Source organism: Aedes aegypti, chromosome 2 (assembly GCF_002204515.2).
Source record: "Aedes aegypti strain LVP_AGWG chromosome 2, AaegL5.0 Primary Assembly, whole genome shotgun sequence".
NCBI classification, from domain to species: domain Eukaryota; kingdom Metazoa; phylum Arthropoda; class Insecta; order Diptera; family Culicidae; genus Aedes; species Aedes aegypti.
Genome location: NC_035108.1, coordinates 386327780 through 386349510, shown reverse-complemented (window position 1 = coordinate 386349510; position 21731 = coordinate 386327780). Strand labels below are relative to the sequence as shown.

Genomic DNA, 21731 nt, shown 5'->3' with positions numbered 1-21731 from the left:
CTTGACATTCACTGGGACAGAGCTTGCTTCTCAGCCTAGTGTTCAATAAGCACTTCCAGCTTTCTTTGCCAAAATTTCCATTTTCGCATTCGTATTTCGTGTGGCAGGTACGATGATACTCTATGCTCAGGGAAGTCAAGGAAATTTCCATTACGAAAAGATCCTGGACCGATCCCTCGGTGGATGTTTTAGAAGAACACTCTAAATTTAAACTATAAGTCTATATTTACGAATAGTGGATGATTTGGTGATGCCATTATTTTGTGACAATAATTTTCTATCAAGCACGCCGTGACCGATGCCTTCCCCCTCCCCCACCAGAGTTTCGTATTCGAAAATTAAAAACATGCACTCGATCGGGCTTATGTATAATTACCGGTATCGTTGTATCGCCGAGCTTTATCAATTTAATGAATCTGTACTTCCTCTGTCCTCGCACTAAATCATCCCGGCATGGCAGCAAACCAGCACCAGCAGCAGGGGCACCAAAAACAAACGAATGGTCGCGCGCTGTTTTTGGATAATCACGAATTGGAATATTTTCCGTGGTTAGTCCGGAATAAATTCTATTTCGCTACCTTTGAGACGGCCGCCGCTGGCTTCGTTCACTTGCCCGGTTGTCTCTCTCGAACCGTTTAGCGGAGGTCCAGTTTAACAAAAGGCTGGGAAAAATCCAATATTCAAACATAGATTTGAGTTGCAAAACAAAGTCAGACATTCACCTACAACATCAGATAGTTAAGAAGACATACGAGTAAAAAAATAATATTTTTCTATCATATAACTACACAAGCCCTAAAACTTTTGTATGCTTTAAAACTTGACTGTTTCACTTTCATCAAAAGCCGTGCGAAATTAAGTTTGAATATATTTTTTTTTCAAGTCAATGAACTGATTTTAGTCTTATGTAACTAGAAGTTACTATTGAAGAATGTTTTGATTTATATTATGGACACTTAAGGCCTCAGTGAATAGAAAGCGCATTATAAACCTTTGAAATCAATTAACTTCTGAATGGTAGGTAATGATTATGTTTCCGCAACTAATTTTGAATAAATAGAAACGTGTGGCCTTTTCCATGATTCTTATTTCGAGCGCATCCTTACTTCAGCTTTTGAATTCCCGGCAGCTCATGAATATCAAAATAAACAAACTCGAATCATTAATGAACCTATCAAGCTAATAGAAAGACCTCTAATGCAGTAGAAAATTATCAAGTTTCATAGATATCTATGGGGAATTCTCATATAAAGCCCCCTTCTGCCTAAGGTGGTCTGTACAATTTGTAACATTGTTGGTGATTATGCCGAGAATAGGGTTTTTAACCCTAAAACATGTTACCAAACACATTTGATAGTTAATAATAGTAAATATTGAGAATGAGGAAACTTACCATGATTTTCTATATATGAACCACTGTGCTTCGAACCCTTTGTTACCAACCAGTATCGATAGTATCGCACAGTTTTTCTTTTCATTTTTTGTTGGTTTTGCTTGCCGGCCCAACTTTTCCGTGATCCAGAACAAGTAGGTAGTTGTTGTTTCTTGTTGGATGCCATATATAAGTGCACGCGCGAACTAATGGTCCATCGCAGTGCTACCTTTTAGAGCAAAAGTGTAGCAGAATTCCATGGAAAATAAACATAGTTTGTCCTTAAGTTTGCATAGAAACTAGAAAAAATCGCTAGAGATCAGTATTTGGTCTATATTTTCATAATCGGAAGGTTTTAAAATATTCTATCGGTGAAAATTTTATGGGCTGAAATGCATCGAAAACGTGATTTTGTGAAAAAAATCAAAATTTCACCGATGGAATATTTTAAAACTTTCCGATTATGAAAATATAACCCAAATACTAAACATACTAAACTTTAGCGTGAAAAAATCCGATGTACATTCGATTTTTATAATCGTCTGGTTCAGACATAGCGTGTATCATTGATGACCCTTAGCGGAGCCGATTAAGTTTCGAAATTATTTTCCTATGTCAACACTACAACTTACTATCTATGACGGTTTTGGGAATAAATGTTCTCAGTGTTTAAATAGATAACAACTATTGAATCATTTCTTTGACATTCAGCTATTCATTAGCTTTTTCTAGAATAAGTTAAACAGCTAAAGGGTGATGATGATAATAATAATAATTTCGCCAAACACTCTTAAAGAATTTGTTATCACGATCAATCACGTTATTGGGACTGCATAGAATACGAAATAAACGATTCCAATTTGTCAGTCTCATGGCAATATTAAATAACATGAACATTCGAAAGTCACTTTTTCTTTTATTGAAAATCTTCCACATGTTGCAATTAAAAAGCAATTTGATACTCTATCATACACAATTGTCAAATGTAGTTTAATGCACTTCAGTTTCCCTTTGACATAGCATATGCTCCATAACAAGCGAGTAGTATTGACTATATGTAATATAAACATGTTGCAACGCTGTATCGTTAGTCGTTACAGATAGCAAATATGTCCAACTTTCTTAGTGAGCCGCTACAACCATTTTTTCTAATATCCATCACCAGAATATAGCTGAATGGCGAAAACATATAAAAACAGAGCTTATCTCTAGCTAACTAGTCCAAAGACGAGTAGGTCTTCAAACTGACAGAGATAGCTAGGTTGCATAGAATGAATGACAAAAAAAATTCGAAATTCATTTGGCTCCGTAATGCCATATGCTACAAGCGATTTGTACTTATGAGCAGTATAAAAAAATGTACTACATTTTCCCAAATGTCGTTTATCTGAACGCCAGTTCCTCGAATATCCCCTGTTCCCCAAAAATTATACAGTCAACTCTCCCTTACTCGATATTCTGTATCTCGATGTTTTGACCCCTCTATAAGGTGACGCCTCTCTAACTCGATAGCAGAAAAATCTGAAAACTGTAACAGTTCAAAATGTCATTTGAATGCAATGACCATTTTCTGCCATGTTAAGGTTTATCAATAGTAGAAGAGGAATACGAATTCTGTGAACCTGCTCAACCTTTTTTTTATCAATCCTATTAAGCGATTGCGAATGGTCTGTCTATGTTCACAAGGTCGGTGTAAGCGCTATTGCTAATTGTAGCATTCCAACTACATCATTCGGCGTATGGTTGCAAATAACACGAGTTGATTTCTAAAGGGGGTTTGTTCTAACCCCCATCTAGATGCCTGCATAGCATAGCATAGCATAGACTGACTGTACATGGCAATGGTTGCTACTCCGTGATTGATCGGAACTGGTAAGAATTGCACTACGATCCAAATGAATAGGGGATGGGAGTGTCCGATTATTCTCGAAGTACAATTTTAGCAGCTCTAATATTATTGATCAATAACGGCGCCGGCCAAGTCCTTACAGTCAGTTGGGATGGAGAAGGAATGTTAGGGTGTAATGATTGTTGCTTCTAGAGACCGAGAATACCTCTGCATCTCCACAATCACCACGGGAAGGGTATTTATTAGGGAAGAAAAGATCTGGGAGTCACCAATGGTCAGTGATGCGATCCATGGATGAGGAGGAAAAATACAACCTAAAGCTAGTTTTGCATTTTGTCTCAAGAAGTAGAAGAATTAAACAATACGTCAACATCCATAATGCCGAACCATTCAAAGGATGTTTTAGTGATAGCGAAAAGAGAAAAATATATGTATATATTTTAAATAATATGAAACAGGAATGATGCCAACACTTGTAGTGACGAACCATACATAGGGTAGATGTACCAGTTATGGACATAATGGTTGCCTATTCTGCCATACGTGATAATTTGATCATTTTCAAATTTTTAATCATTCTTTGTGTTTTAGTAGTTTGATATCAAATGAATCTTGATGTTGAAACATTAAAAAATATTCAAAATGTGAAAGTTTTTAGAGAAAGCACATATGGCCAAATAGGGAACCACTATAGCCATAACTGGTACAATTTCCCTAGTTTGTTTGAAAATTACAGAAGAGTAACGCTGTACATTTTTGTCCCGAGATGAAAACTTTTTGATAGGAGTTTTAAAATGTACGTCAACATCCATAATGTCGAACCATTCAAAAGATGTTTTTAGTAATGTTAAAGAGAGAAAATATATGTTAATTGAAATTATATTAAACAGGAATAAAGCCGACACTTGCAGTGACGAACCATACAAAGTTTGTTTGAATATTATATAGTTAAAATTAACGCTGTCATGAAAAAATGTATCATTATAAGCATGAAATGAGCTCACCAGTTGGTAATCCATTCTCGACTTAACACGGATATCTTGTCGCACTCACACAACGCAAACCGTAGAACTTCTCAGCGTCCCGAAAACGAACCGCATATTAGCACGGAAGGCGAAATAAAGTGCTATATGGTTACTTGGGTCGTTATTTGTCGGTCGGGCCTTCCTAAGCCGAGTAGTTAAAGTCCGCGGCTACAAAGTTGAAGGCGTCTGGGTGCGATTCCCGGTCGGTCCAGGACCTTTTCGTAGTGGAAATTTCCTTGACATCTCTGAGCAAAGAGTATCATCGTACCTGCCATCAGATATACGAATGTCAAAATGACAATTTTGGCAGTTTGTTAGCAGTAATTAAATGCACCTTCAATTGTCTTTCAGACGTATATGTCCGATGATTTACAATAATAAACAAATAAATTTGTGTATTTTGACTATGCTCATAGCAGAGAGAAGGTTAACACCATTCATTTTAGGCTGATAATATTTCTATTTTAAAGTATTCGAGAACTCTGAGCAAAATGTCAATAAAAAATCAAATATGTAAAGCCTGTCCACGTTAAATTTCGGACACCCAAATAATGGCAGCAAAAAAAAGTTACTCATAATTCAACAAAAACAATTGTTTATTTCAGAATAAAAGAGTTATATCTACAAAATAAACAGTTGACAAGGATGTTAATCCTTCTTTCTGTAAAATTCTCGAACTTTCTGTGGTACACCCGCCATTCGTGTCCGAAATTTATCGTGGACAGGCTTTAGATCTGAGCATTTTTAACAGATACGCGTATTTCGTACAATATTTTTTAAATTGCCAAAGGTTGTTCAATCCACCTAGCAGCGAGACAGAAAAACTATGTTTTCATGACATTTGGATAGACTTTTGATGTCTTCGGCAAAGTTGTAGAAGTGTCAATTTAAAACAACTTTGTTGAACTCGTGAATTTTCTATCTATTGTACTTTTTTATATAAGGCAAAAACATTTTTAACATTTTTCATATCTTCTGCAAAGTTGTTTTATATCTTAAAACACTTGTTTTTGAGGAACATCGCAAACTTCTATCTCTTAAAGTAAAGAAGTTTTCGGTTGATTTTCGTTTCATAATGGTCGTTTGGTTGGAAAACGCATGAAAAGACACCTGCCGGTAGGAAGTATATGGAAACGACACCTTGAAAAAATAGTAATTTTTGAAGAAATTTGTTCTTTCAAAAATAAGAGCGTAAAGACATGTTCTGCAAAGACATGTTTTTTTGTGATAATCAATTTTGTAGAAAACACAAAAATTGTAATTATCTTGGAATAAATGTTATGATCGATACATTAATTTTTATGTGTCATTCACATACTACGGCATATATCCTAAAAAGTATAATCTAGAAAGTCTAGAAATTTGCCGAAGACACAATGTGTCTATCTCAATGTTATGAGAAAAAAAAGTTTTTCTATCTCACTGCTAGGTGGATAGATCACAAAACTTTTTGTTTCAAAAGATTTACTTTAATATACAAAGAAACTTTTCCGAACAAGCTTTATTGCTAAAATCGCTACTCAAAAAGTGCACGAAGCCAACAAAATAAATCACGACACAAAAGTGCAATGGTCCAACATTGAATAGTACTAAAATTTTAGTCTATTTTTTATTAATTTTATGAAGCGCGGAAAAATAGTTGGACCTTCAATGGTGCATAACATTTGTTAAATATGACATACATAAAATATAAATTTTATACCTAGTTAGGTTTGATATTCAAAGCAATTTCGACCAGCGATCATAAATATATAAGTAATACGTATTATTTACTGAAAAACAAATAAACATGTGAAATTAATTTTTGATAGTTTTAGTTGCCTTTTTTGTATGTATCCTGATCATCGTACACGTATAGAGAAGAGTTTAGTTCACTACATATTGTACATTTGTTACTGCTTATGCTTTTTTAGCATTATTTTTTCGATTGGAAATGGATAACGTTTCAAGCCGATCATTATAATGAAATTTATTAGAACAAATTCACTTACATTCGATTATCTATACATAGCCAATAATCCCAAGTAACCACAAGTCCGCTAATTCGTCTATCTGGGTTTATAGAGGTATTTTAAGTCTAACATATGGCAGCCCCTATAGTATGCAAGTGAGAAAAATTGGTTTCATCAGCTCTCTCTCTCTCTCTCTCTCTCTCTCTCTCTCTCTCTCTCTCTCTCTCTCTCTCTCTCTCTCTCTCTCTCTCTCTCTCTCTCTCTCTCTCTCTCTCTCTCTCTCTCTCTCTCTCTCTCTCTCTCTCTCTCTCTCTCTCTCTCTCTCTCTCTCTCTCTCTCTCTCTCTCTCTCTCTCTCTCTCTCTCTCTCTCTCTCTCTCTCTCTCTCTCTCTCTCTCTCTCTCTCTCTCTCTCTCTCTCTCTCTCTCTCTCTCTCTCTCTCTCTCTCTCTCTCTCTCTCTCTCTCTCTCTCTCTCTCTCTCTCTCTCTCTCTCTCTCTCTCTCTCTCTCTCTCTCTCTCTCTCTCTCTCTCTCTCTCTCTCTCTCTCTCTCTCTCTCTCTCTCTCTCTCTCTCTCTCTCTCTCTCTCTCTCTCTCTCTCTCTCTCTCTCTCTCTCTCTCTCTCTCTCTCTCTCTCTCTCTCTCTCTCTCTCTCTCTCTCTCTCTCTCTCTCTCTCTCTCTCTCTCTCTCTCTCTCTCTCTCTCTCTCTCTCTCTCTCTCTCTCTCTCTCTCTCTCTCTCTCGATAATTAATATGATACCACCATGAAAAGTATAATGTACAATTTTGAGTGTTTTCCACTCACTTTTCGGGGGAAACGGAATATTCGGGAAACTAGCAATCGAAGAATGGCGTTCGGCGAACCGGTATTCAGGAAAAAGTTACAAAACTATCTGTTTTTTGCTATGCAGGTTTCGTCATTTTTTAAAACTTTGATGTTTAATTAAGTTTTGGAACACAAGCGGTGGTCACTTAAGTTCACAACTGACTATGTTTTCGAAAAAAAAAACGCAATTTGATATATCGCGTGAGATTATGTTAATTTGAAAGTCAAGTTTTTCTTGAATAAATTTTTCGTGCATTTTTCAATAAGCCCCTCGATACCATTTGAACTTAAGATAAAATTCTTTGCTAATTGGATTTATGAACAAAAAAAAAAACAGCACAGAGCACTGTTCAATGCGGTTCTGGGTAATTTGGCGAATGCCATTTGGCCAAAAGGGTCATTGACCGAATGCCGTTTGGTCGAAAATAGACACTTATGGGAATTTGTAAATAGCATGTCTGATATTACGTTTTGAATAAAACCGTGTGTGAGTCTTTAAGAAAAATGATATCCTGCCGCCTTAAATAACATAACTACTGGCCATTTCATGCAGATAAGAGATTAGTGTCTATTGTTATTGTTACATTATGAAGCCTTCTTCTTCTTCTTCATCTTTCTGGCATTACGTCCCCACTGGGACAGAGCCTGCTTCTCAGTTTAGTGTTCTTATGAGCACTTCCACAGTTATTAACACTGAGAGCTTACTGTGCCGATGACCATTTTTGCATGCGTATATCGTATGGCAGATACGAAGATACTCTATGCCCTAGGAAGTCGAGAAAATTTCCTACCCAAAAAGATCCTCGACCGGTGGGATTCGAACCCACGACCCTCAGCTTGGTCTTGCTGAATAGCTGCGCGTTTACCGCTACGGCTATCTGGGACTATGTATTTTATATAAAGCTTATTTATATTTTATAAAAAATAATCTATTCATTTTATGTATATATCATAGTTTTATTCGTAAGAAAAGCTTAGAATAAAAATAAAGTAAAATATTTAACTGACTATCAGCAACTGCAATGCCAATAATCAAAACAACTTCTTTTCATAACAATAAGGGATCATCTACACATTTAAGGTGAAACATCATGGAATCCAAAGATGGTCGTCACAATGGCCGACTTGTTATCCTACTCGCGTTTTCAAAGGCACTAAACTGTAGAAATAGTAGGAAAACGTTCCTGATCTTCTTATTTTAAACTTACTGCTAGTGAACAAAGCCAAAATAAAAAGTGCACTGCTGCTGGATGCTTCCTTCGCGAGATTAGTACATCTGAAGTTTTAATGCAATCTTAGAAGATAAATTCTAAACTGTTTCACTTTAAATCAGAATGCTGAATTCAGTTTTGCAAATCTTGATAAAATTTCGTTTGTTGAATGATACACTTCGGCCTAACGGTCGGATACCGTACGTTCCACATAGCTCAACCTCATCATAAATGTTAATGAATTAAGATTTCCCGAAACCTGTGATGTATGTCACTGTTATGAAAACGTGTTGAAAAAGATGGATTGACATTTGGAAAATTTGTGGGTTTTTAATATTTTTAGGTATGAAAATTTTAATTTAAGGTCAAACTTTCATAGCATGGCAACAAAATGAAGATAAAATCTTATTCGATTTTCATGTAAGGGTATTTCTAGCCCTATCATGAGGATGCTTTGAAGTCCAATAGTTTTTGCATAAATGCTTAGAAAACGTTTTTGGTCAATAGTGAGACAAAAGATCAACACTAGATTCGAACTCTTTCCCTACCAGTGGAGCAAAAGTTTGTTTAAGACAAACCACTTTGAGACTGTTATAACTGAAAAAGTGTAATTATTTTGCTCAAGTTTTTCCAGCAAAACTGTTACCTAGGGTGGGTGTACCAGTTATGGCCATAGTGGTTCCCTATTTCGCCATACGTAATATCTTGGATGTCTTCAAATTTTGAAAAATCTTTTGTGTTTTAGCAGTACAATAAAGGATAAATCTTGATGTTAAAACATTCAAAAAGATTAAAAATGTAAAAGTTATCTAAAATTTGCATATGGCCAAATAGGGAACCACTATGGCCATAACTGGTACACTTTCCCTATATGTTGAAAGTTCTTTTCAGCTATTATAATTTTGCCTCACCTTACACTATATTACTTATCACACAGTTTTGGGCAATTTTTTGATGAAACTTTAGTGTGTGTTTTTCTGCAAACATAAGTCTAAGACTCCTGTCATAAACGTATCGATATTTTGTGTTTCACCCAGCGAACTTTTGCTCCACAATCCACACCCCACACAAAACTTACCCACCGTTAGGGACAATAGTTCGTTTAAGACAATCAATTTTTGAACTGTTATAATTAAAAATGGATAAATATGTTGACACAAGTTTGTTAAGCAATTGTAGCCATTATGTTCAAGGTTCACTGTGTAGTATTTATTTCTTCTTATCTGTTATGTTTTTTCTGGAAATATTAATTATTCCACTTGGGTTGAACTTTTGCCTAACTTACTCTATAATATAAATTATTGATAACAATTCAGCTAAAGATAAATTCGTTTAAAATTCAATAGCATTATCGAGTTCATTGGCAACAGACAAATAATTATTGTTTTGTTTTCCTCTTAGAGATTGAAATTGATTGGTTTTGTACCGTTTTGAGTCATATCACGAACACTTAAGGCCAACAGTAACTTCAAATCTATCTAAAAGGCATAAATTAGCTGAAATGTCGAACACTGTTCATTCTGTCTCATATTCCGAACACCTTGATTCAAATTCCGTGCTGTTCGTAATCAAAAGAATAATTTCGCAAATAAATCTATCTTAGTTAGTTTTAGTGATGATGATGATGATATGAGCTGCCATCTATTGTAGCAAGGTATCCACCGGTAGCAATGGTCTATTCTAACAAAACAATTTGTTCAAGACTGTATAACTCTTTATGTTCAATCGTACTCCTGTCTGAAGGGCAATCTATCTCAGTTAGTTTTAGTGACCTCGAACTAGAGAATCAACACTACTCCCGAGGTTTAAAATAAATAGGAAGAAATAAAGTAAAATGGCAATTAACTGCCATTTTCAGGTAATTTGATGACATGTTTCAGCGAAACATTTCAAATCAATCGCCATACAAAAACCGAGTGTTCAGAATTTTAGACAAAACAGTATACCCGTTTCATCTGGAATCATCCGAAAGGAACTTGTTAAAGAGGCACGTTCGACAGCAAAACGTGCCACTTTTTCCATCGGCACAGTCGGAAAGCCATGTCCAATGGATGAAACTTTCCTCCGAACGCAGTTCCTACGACTAACCAACCGGGCTAAAAGATGCACGGATTACTTCAATGTGTGTAGCTGTAGACGGTCGAAGAAGCTCTCGCCGAGAGACAGATCCCGAGCCTCCGTGAGCAGAGACCCCGAGTGCACCTTCCTAATTGGATGCAATAAAATGATTTAACACTCAAATGATATCATAATTTAACAATATAAATTGTTAATAAACGTTTTCATAAATACCAACATTATTTCCTATCTTAATTTCGCATCTCGCTCCGGTGGTACACCGGTGTATGTGCACTATACCCCGCTATATACGTTAGTTTTATTTTTACGAGCAAGTTATGAGCTTTGTGCGGTGATCACGCTGGGGTGTAGGAGCAGCGCAGAAGAAGCGGTTGAATGTTTAAAAAAAAACTGAGGAGCTGATGGCTGGTGGTGGTGCTGGTGGAATCTCTAGCTTAACCGTAGGATATGGTATTGGATGGCTAATGGAAGTAATGGGCCATGCAAGACGACGGGTTTCGATTTGCTTCTTATTATTTATGTTCTGAATGATGGCTTCCATGTAGCTGTCAATGGTTCGATTTTAGTAATACAATATTCGACTGTCCAGTGTTGTATTGAATTATTACACTGAAGGTTATTATTCAAATTAAAAGAATAACTGTAGAAACGTTTAGTGAACAGTGATAAAGGTTAAGGTGAAACATCTCGAAATCCAAAGATGCCTATCGCAATGGCCAACTTTGCTCTTACTTAAGATTTCAAAGGCACTAAACTAAATAAATAGTAGGCCACTATGATAGATTATGCGTTGTAGATAGAAGCAAATGAAAGATACAACTACACAATAAGAGGGAAGGGCCGTGCCTAGGATTGAACCCATGACTTTCTGCGTATGAATCAGAAGCGGTAGTCATTAGACCACCAACCCCGTGTTTTTCTGCTTATACCCGAGAAAATTACAAAAGAAGCGCTATATCGGCTTAGACTGCCGAGAATACGTAAATTCCTCTACGTACAAAAATTAATCGAAACGTGTGCCAAGAACTATTGCGTTTTTCAGTAATGTATGTGTTGGAAACTATTGCATTTTTCAAGTTTTGGAATGAAGTTTTGGCTTTATAAAGAATTTTATTTTTACAGGTGTATGACATTTGTTATACATTTTTCATTAAAATTATAATCGATCAACATAATCATAATAAGTTGTCGGTGAATATACGTATTATGAGTTTATTAATATTGAAATAATTGCTGTAACAAATTATGGCACACTTATTCCATTTCATTCTACAAGGATTTCATTCCTGAGGCGCCAATCAACTTCTAGAGTCTTTCTTTGTCTTCCGTCGGGCAACTGACAGAATAATTAAAAAATCGATATCCTCCTACCCACCAGGGCACCCCCATCGCCGCTTATCATATAATTTTCTGGGCTCTGCGCTATAGTACAACAGAATCGTTAAATTCTTGTCGTTTTCCTTGACAGACAGCTCTCGGTTCCGAGGCCATCAACGTCACCGTAGAAATGTCTTTTTATTCCATCTTATTTGTACGCCTGCCATCTGTATCATTCCGCTCCCGCAACCTTATAGCAAATCTATACTCGTCATCCGCGTACATACAAGGCGAAGTTCTGTAGATACAGCTGAAGAAATCATCAACCAAGGATGCCGACAAAAAATGGAAGAACATCATCATCGCTTTCGTCTTCGTCACAGAGTCAGCAATCAGAGACAGGACCCGCACTCATACACCGATCTCGGTTTCGAATACAACACCGTTGAGAAATCAAACAGAGACGAAGAAGATGAAAAAGAAGAAGAAGACTGAAATCGTCCCTTTTGCTACTGCAGAGCTGCCCGTTGATGGCTGAAACACGTTTCCACTTTTGGCAGAGCAACTTTCTCAACCCCTCGTCAAAATGCTATTTATTTTCCTTTTGCTGCGGCTGATGTTCCATGACAGTGGTTTCCAATTAAAATGTACTGCTCTATCTGAACATTTGTGAACTGATTTAGTTACTTCATTTTTTGCTATCTGCTTTCTAGGACTTCATTGCACACTCAGGCAAATGGACAATCGATAAGCATAAGAACTCCTTAGAGAAATATTCAATTTTTGCAAGTATGAAGAAAAATATCTAAACTTTCTCTTGTAATCCACTACAGATGACATGCAACCTTCGTCCTTTGGCGGAGCGGCCTGTGTCATCCGCAAATGAAGATTTTTGACATCCCTGAAGTAACTGATTCACTTATGTGAAAATTTTCAATATTGAACGCAAAATGAACTTGTAAAGTCAATCATAGACTACTTGGTGTTTCTGAATCTGATCCAATAGGTTGGCAACCCCTTTTTCCACCACCACACACCAGAAACTGTTCGTCCTTTCTCGCATCACTCCGTACTCCAGAGCAGATTCGTCGTCGTCAGTTCATTTCATCATCGTCGTCGTCGTCGCCAGGGTGTCTTTTCTCTTTTCCCGCTTTCGGTTCCATTCCGTTTTTCCTTTCTGGAGAGGGGTTGGGTTCGCCAGGATCTTTCTCGTCAGTCACCACAGTCATCGGCTACCGGGTCGTCATGATCATCCGTACAGAACTGAAACCATCCATTTTTAACAAATACACACGCTTTTCCTTGTGGCATTCCGTTCCTATATCGGGGCTTTGATTCGCTGCTCTGGTATATAATCTGCTGCTCTTGTTGGCGCACATCAGTAGCAGTCAGTGCCATGACGATGGTGGAAACAGATGGATGGATGAGCTTGACGACGATGTGGAGGGTGGGTTGACATGATTTGGAGAAGACGATAGAAACGTGGTGATAGTGGTCGTTGCTTTTTGATTCTTGGAGGTGGGAAGGTGAACGTCAGTGTGGTGTGGAGATTGAAGACACAATCAATATGCAAGGGATTGTGATTAGAAATCATGCAATTTGCGCACAAAGTTTCGGAAAAGAGTTCTCAGTAGAAGTTTGTGATTAGCTTATTTATTAAAAAGAATTTGAAATAGAATGTTGTTGCTTATGTTCTACTAAAGTCACGTAAAACAAATGGAAGGTTTTTAATGAAAAAGTTCGATAGATAATATGTTTAGGATCAATGGCACATTGCATACATGAAATGTGACACAAATATGAGCTAGAACAATCATCGAACTCTTAGTAAATATTTGAAAGCATGTTTGTACTTCAGGGCGTGAGTTTGCATCACTTACAAGTGTTGCCACTTTCCTATGGACTAACCGGAAATCAAATCCAGACACCTTCAGCTGGGCTTTGCTTTGTAGTCGCTGACGTAATAATTAGGCTCAGAAAAGCCCATATTGCAGAGAACTTTACGATCTCTATTATAGTCGGGGTTGTGCTGAACTACACCAAATGCCAACATTTTATGTTGAAGAATTTAAATTTGAAATCTTGTAGGGTCGATGTACCAATAGCCGCATAGCTAAGAACAAATATTCGTATAAAATCGAAAAATAACGCTAGCGTCATTATTTTTACATCATCTGAAAGCTTTTTATCTTGGTTTTGTGGGAAAAATATGAAAACTGCGAAAACTCATATGTTTGCATTTATTATCGCTTGTACCACTAGGGCGGTTCAAAATTAAAAAAATGATTGAGAATCCTATCTCCCATACGTTCATTACCATCCTTACCCTAAATATAGTGTTCTGTGAAATTTTTAGCTTTCTAGGTGGTGATTTGAAAGTGGCCCAAAAACAATGTAGATTTATATGGAAATAACTATGGAGAAGTTTTGAGATATGTTCCAAACACGCTTGTACTGTAATTTAAGTACAAACTTATTATCCCATAGTAAAAACTCACTCTTCAAGCCATAATGAAGAAATTTGCTGAAGAGAGAAATTCAATCCGACGGATAGCAGAAGAGATATTCATGATTTTGTTTGCTATTATTTGGCTTAATATGAGATTAAGGCCCTGCAAACATGTACAAAAATCTCAAACAAAATTAGCTCAAAAGGGATTAGTTTCTTCAGCAACTTCCTTCATTAAGGTTTGAAGAATGAGTTTTTAATATGGGATGATAAGTTTCTACTTACATTACAGTACTAGCGTGTATGGAACATTTCTCAAAATTTCTCCATAGTAATTTTCATATAAACCTACATTGTCTTTAGGCCACCTTTAAATCACCACCTAGAAAGCTGAAAATTTCACAGAACAATATTTTTATGGTAAGGATGGTAAGAAGCATATGGGAGATTGGATTTTCAAACATTCGAACCATCCTATTGTACCACCATAGGAATACATGTGCCTATAGTAGCACTATTTCTAATTTCTGTTCCTTTAGTAGCACTAGCATCACGGCGTTGGCAAAATACTAATTAAAACCGTATTTTTACAAAGCTTTTATATTTTTCCTTGAAGGTGAAGATGAATCGAAGCCAAACTTCAAATTTTCAAGAGCACGGATCTGAAAAACCAAACATCCGTTTATGCTGAAAACTCAATCGATTGATCACTAGCTGGTGGTGACCAATCGATTAGGTTTTCAGCTCACACGGATGTTTGGTTCTCCAGAACCGTGCTCTTGAAAATTTGAACTTTGGCTTCGATTCATCTTCACCTGAAAGTGTGGATCAAAAGCTTTCGTTTGATGTAAAAAAAGTACCGTAAAATGGGGTGAAGTTGATCACTTTTGAGCGATTCTGTTCTATAATTCCTTGTAGGATGCATGTATTCTCATCCAAATATTTTTAAAACCTGTACTGGTTGGATGTATATCGAATTATAGAAATGATATTTTTACGAATTGTTGTCATTATATCAAAAACAATTTGTAAAAATCAAAAAGTGGAATTTTTGATTCCGGGGTGAAGTTGATCAATTACTGTGACATATTTCCTAAAATAGAAAGACATGCTAATTACTAAATTTGGGATCACTGATCCCGAATCAAGTCTCAAAAATCTTACAACTTGTTGATAAATCGGTCAATTTTAGAATTGAATGTTGTGAAATCCAGAATACACCAAATAAAACGCCTAAAGGTATGCAATTTTCTTTGAAATTGGCAACTCGCTCACAAAAAGAACATTTTTATCTCTGAAAATGATTTTTTATACTCAATGAAATCATAAAACTGGGTTCACTGAACATATATGGAATGTACAAAACAGTTTATTTAAATGTTGTCTTTACATAGCCCTGGCAATAGTCGAATGTTTAGGGTAGAACCCTTGAACAGTTCATCGAACATTTCCTTAAAAATCTGTTTTTTCCATAGTATAACTATATTGAACGACGAACCGAATTTAGAAACATCAAGAGCAGCTATTAGGTAATACGATATGACATAACTTGTGATAATTGAAAACGGTTAATAGCTCTCTTGGCAGTTCATACATGTGGGTACGGGAATGATCAACTTCTCCCCACTAATCAACTACACCCCGAATTACGGTACTTAATTCATTAATTATTTCGTATAATAAAAAAATAGTTTCTCTCAGTAGTGCTACTATAGGAACAATAGGTTAACTATAGGCGCAAGGGAGCTCAAACTTTAAGCAAAACTAATTATTTCAATCATTTTTTGAACAAAATCAAGCTGTGTATCAATGGTACTTAATTAAATAGCTCCTGACCTTCATGTCAAAAAATATTTTGAAAAGATTCATAGCAAAACGGCCGTAAAAAGCCACTAGTGCGACTATAGGGGACTGTCCACTAAGGGAACACTGACCCTAGTGTACGATCGAGAACGACTTTTTTTTTTAATTTTGCCTCTCACAAATGATCAACAGGATCCAAAAAGTAACCTGAGATAAAATGCAATGCGTACTCATCAAGAGGTCTGGTCAAAGTTTAATTTCGTGAACCTAGGTGATAATAAATAGCACAAGCCGTTTAACGTTCAAGGATCCGCCATTGTAATCATTGCCATCATCAAAACTTCAACTGCAGTTTTTATTTTCAAAACTAAAATTTATTCGACGAAAAATGTCCACTTTTTTCGGTTTTTAAAATAGAATACAGTGAACATGTAAACTTTCATGATTATGAACGAAAAAACTGCTTTTGAAAATTCTCAACTACATTTCAGAGGCAGAGATCCTGCCTCTTTGTATCTTTTTTGGTGAGTCATCCGTTTAAACAAAACTTATGTTGAAACAAGATCCTGACGGGTTATATTTCATGTATGTGATGATCGAAGAAGCTATAAACTGTTTCTGAAATTTTATTTTTAATTTCTTTTGAATTACAGCATTGCTTCTTAACTGTGTTTTAGTAGCGCTTCAACAGTTTTTTTGACAGCTCTTGTTTGTCAAAGCTGTAATCTTTGCATTCGAATATGGTTTATTAATTAATAATACCCCTATTACTTAACGGCGTAAAACCTCGCGCGTATCGTGATAAACTTGTTAACTCAAATATTTCACAAAATTGCCTTAACTGCTTAGGAAATGTTTCAAGTGTTGATATTCAACAGTCAACTGATCTAAGAATGCGCGGGTCATTATACCAACCGTTATTCATCAACAAACAACAAATTTCGAAACGCAGTTTAATAGAAAACTTGCTTTGAATCTAGGTTTAAAAAGTTGTATTTATGACAGAGCATTGAAGACAATTGGAAATCCATGGTGAGAGTAGGATTTTCCATAGAATCGGAGGAGTTTTTTTAAACAATGACTGGGGAAAAAACAAATATATGTAAGCAATTAGTATGATCGTGGAGCGAGCAGTCTCAAATGAAAGAGTTGGTACTTTTACCGGATACCGTTTTGATTCATATTACGGACAGCTTCAAATTCCAGACGCTCTACTTTGTATGGGAAACATTTCACACGAAATGTTTCAATATTTGCACTTTCAAGGCTCGTTTCAATAAGCATTTTTCATAGATATCTTTGAATATTTATAATGTCTAACTTCCTTAGGCATCTCATTTGATGATTTGACTTTTCTATTTATGATTTGTTTGACCTGTCCGGAATTCCAATCGAAGTGCCCGGAATATGAAGCAAAAGTAGGAAAGCGTCCGGAATACGAATCATGTAATGTCCACATATTTCTTTTTATTTAAAATCATTCATGTTTCGGAATCGAAATCTTCACTCACCATTCGAAAGTTAAGGAGTTAAAGGTTCGATAGCATGGTGATTCATTCGGAATGATTTATTTTACATGTTCTTTTGTTAGTTTTACTTCACTGAGGCTTTAAGTGTCCGTAATATGAATCAAAATATGAATATGAATCAAATGCCACAATGAGGAACGAAAGTTACCATTCGGTGACAGAATATCGTGTCTGAGTTTAAGCAATGGACCTATGCAGGAGTTCATCATTTGACATTTGAGCGGTGCCGTGTTATTTATGTGACCATGGAAACAAGTAAATTTGGCACCTCTCAAACGTCAAAATCGTGAACTCGTGCATGGATCCATATGTCAAGTCTTGACCACACTGAACGCAACGCGCAACGACTCCAATTATTTGTCATCAAAATTTTTTCTAGTCAGTAAAGGTTAGTAAAGTAGGGGAAAAGCACTAATTTTCGACCCACAAGAATTCTGTGCCAATTTTCGGATTTCCATACAAAGTAGGCCAAAATCGTATGGATGGGTCGAAAATTAGTGCTGAGTCGAAAATTGGTACTTTTCCCCTATTTGACTAGTTGAGGGTACGATACCGCGTTGATTTCGATTCTGAAACAAACACAATTTTCACTTTGGACCACTTGAAATGTTTGCGAGAAATAAACAAGAAGCGGTCGTTACCACTTTGTCGAAAGTAAATTGCATGAGGTGTGACTATCAGGAAACAATATATGTGTGCCGTGAAGGAAACAGCCAAACGGACTTCAACTATGGTGAACCATTGGCTTAAACGAACCGAATAACAGATCGTAGCTCAAACAAGCCACGGTATACACAACAAGGTAGGCTATTCCCTCGTGTAAAGAACGATTTTGAATGAAAACAAGTGTCGTCATTCCTATCGTCAAGCATGGGGCTTGAAGGATAGTAAAAAAGAGCAGGCCTTGCTTTCTCTTGTACTCGTTGAGTTTGCAATAGGAATGACGTCACTATCATATGTCATCGAATTATTTTAAATTTTGAACAGAAAAACTGCTTTTGAAGTTTCAATGATGACGATGATGACGATGACGGAGCGTTGAACGTTAAACGAAACCACGTCATTCCGTGTCATCGGCTCAAGGATTGGCGTTCCCCACAAAAGTAGTAAAGAGAACATTACAAATGTAACTCGATGCTCTGTGATATGGCTACTCGCGAAATTGTCCATCATTAATTAATTCGTTTATTTATTATAACTAGTTCTATCGCACAACATTAAAAAAGAGATGATAATTAACGCAGCGACATGAATTATGACTAAGATAGCTAAATTCTCTCATATTTTATCGTCATTAAAATATTATGGAAATGTTCATTTTATGTTGGTGATAAAACACACGGGCAAAACAAATATTGTTGAAATTTGTTATCACAGTCCTAAAAATACATCTATAAATGATTATAACCCCTTCAAAAACAGTTCTAAAGGTTTCTGATTCGACACATATCATTACGATATTCACTTCATTGAAAAACCTCAACACCTCCGTGCCTAAAACTACATCAGTTTTAATTTCTGAACGTGGTTCTGACTTCAATTTATCTCCGTATCAACAAAAACACTTATATTTATGCTCTAATCATCCGTGCGTAATAAAAATTATTGAAATTTGTTGTTGATGCGTAACAAATTCGGTGTTCATTTTACCACCCTCTTCATTTTTTCACCCCTTCCCCTATGACACATGGTAAACAAATATGCTGTTACACACATGTGACTTAGCAATCTGTATGTAACCAAGTGTGTTATTTGTTTCTTTGCAACCACAGTTTCAATTTCAATGTAACTCATTCATTTTGACAGCTCTAGGCTAAGTTACATGCAAGTAAAAATGCAACACCTATGTAATGTAAACAAAGCGTAAGTTACAAGGCTTACGTTACAAGGCTTAGTAACCAAAATGGAAAATCGTCAATGAGATATGCTACAAATTATCTCAAATGCAACGGCAATGTAATTTGTTTCATTTTTCTTAAATATTGCATTTGTTACCAGTGCTACTTGTGTAATGAGTATGTTGTGAAAAAAATGAAGCAATTTGGTGCAACCGTCTTTGAGTAATGAGCATTTACGTGTCTGGTACCACGCTGGCCAAATAAAGATCTTAAGAACTTCAAAAACATCATATCGTAATTTTCAGATATTTCCTAGAATACTGAACCGATTTGTATGATTTTTTCAGAATAGCTCTCTATTAGTCGGTAAATATGGCCCATATTTTATTTTTGGATAAATTGACGTACAACAAAATGGCCGCCAAAGACATTTTATGTGCAATATGTCGGTTCCCCAATGACAGATATCGACATAGATTCTTAAATTAGAGGATTTTTTTAGAGCTTGTAAAAACATGGTACAAAAATATAGAGAAACAAAAATGTTGTCAAGGTTTGGATATTTTTATTGCGGTAAGAAATAAAGCTGCCGGTAGAGAGGTTAATATGGCAATGCATAGTTGCATTTAAACCATGATGAGTAGCAGGTTATATGGTGCTGTCAGGCCAAATTATACTTTTTTTTCGGGGACGTTAAGGAAATTTTTCTTACGTAAAAATCCATCCTGTCAAATTCTTATATTACAGACGGCTTTTGACTGAGTGTAAGCTTGCTGACAAGAACATAAACACAGTTCAAGAACTTGAAAAGGTTTCGGTGCTCATGTTACAATCAATCCATTCCATGCGAGTTGTCCAATCATTGTACGTTTTACAAACTTGGGGCTGCTTGGGCACGTCAGGAGTTAATCATCAATATTAACCTCCTTTTCCCGAGCAGCCTAGATAGCCGCGTAGTGTCGGTAGCGGTTGTTTCAACTGGCTAAGAATTAACACTACGGACTGCCTGTTCCGGTGGTAAAAATCCACCACACAGGTGACCCCTAATTTATGGTGTGATGCGTACCGTGCCTAGGAATGGATGGTTAGGGGGGTCTAAATAAAACCTAACCGCTAACGGAGCCTGTGGGGTACCAGGGCGCCCTCCACAGTATCGAGTTCTTCCTGTGCTACCCGGAGCAATGGTGCAGGTGACCTTGTGTTTCTCCGAGATAATCGGCTGCCCTTCTTCAGTCTCTATCCTGAGGCTTAATAAGGGTGGGATTATGAATATGTTGACATTTAATTTAAATTATCACCTATATGGATTCGCATTATGCGTTTTACACAGTGTATTCTGTGCTGTTTCGCCTTTGGCGACTTTAAATAGATACCGATCTGGTTTTTTCGTTGCTGGTCTTTTTCGTGCTGAGATTGCAAAAAGCTCAATCCTGTCTAGTTTGGGTAGTGACTAAGGTTAGGTTAGCTCAGATCAATCTTCAGCATAAAAGAACAGCAACGATCAATCTTTGCAGACTCATGCAAAATGGTGCAGCCCAAGTGGCGCTAGTTCAAGAACCCTACTTTCGTAGAGGGAACTTCTATCTAGGTAACCTTGTGGACCCAGTTTTTGCTACTTTCAGCAAACTTGAAATAGCAAACTCGCGCTCCATGCCCCGCGCATGCGTGCTCGTTAATAGAGCAATCGTTACTACACTCATTTCTGAGTTAACTACCAGAGATGTATGTGCTGTCACAATCGATGTTTCTGTTGGTGACCTCAACAGGAAATACGTCTATTGTTCGGTATTTTTACCACATGATGAACCATCCCCAACGGATGACTTCAAACGAGTTGTCGTACACTGCGTAACAAAAGGCCTTCCGCTGATTGTGGGCAGTGATGCCAATGCTCATCACATCATCTGGGGCAGCTCGGATATCAATTTGAGAGGCTCCAGTCTGATGGAATACTTAAGTAGTACAGACCTTGGATTACTTAACATAGGCAATCGCCCAACCTTCATGGTTTCTAATAGAGAAGAAGTGTTAGACATAACGCTCTGCTCGAATAGAATCAGTCACGAGTTGACGAATTGGCATGTATCTGATGAGGAATCATTATCTGATCATCGCTACATCTTCTTTGAACATTCAAATGTAACTGCGCAGACTTTGCGTTTTAGGAATCCCCGGTCAACAAACTGGGAACTCTATATTGAATTGGTTGCGACCAAATTTCATGGATATTCTCCGTCCATTGAAAATCCAAGTGATCTGGATGATGCCGTTGATACTACAACATCCTACATTATGGAAGCTTTTGAAGAAGCATGTCCTCTGCGGTCTGTAAAGACTACAAGAGGGACCCCATGGTGGAATTCCGATCTGACTAGACTCAGGAAACAATGTAGAAGGAGTTGGAACAGACGCCGTTCAGCTGGATCAGAGTCGTTCAAGTCGGCTCGCAAGGCTTACAAGAAGGCTCTTCGTTCTGCTGAACG

The 21731-nt window shown here is 36.8% G+C and overlaps 1 protein-coding gene across 1 annotated transcript in view; it reads right to left on the bottom strand.

Annotated features, from left to right (window-relative positions):
• The window catches only part of LOC5564911 (zinc finger protein 236), a 217313-nt gene that overhangs the window by 146598 nt on the left and 48984 nt on the right, over positions 1-21731 (bottom strand). The window lies entirely within an intron of this gene.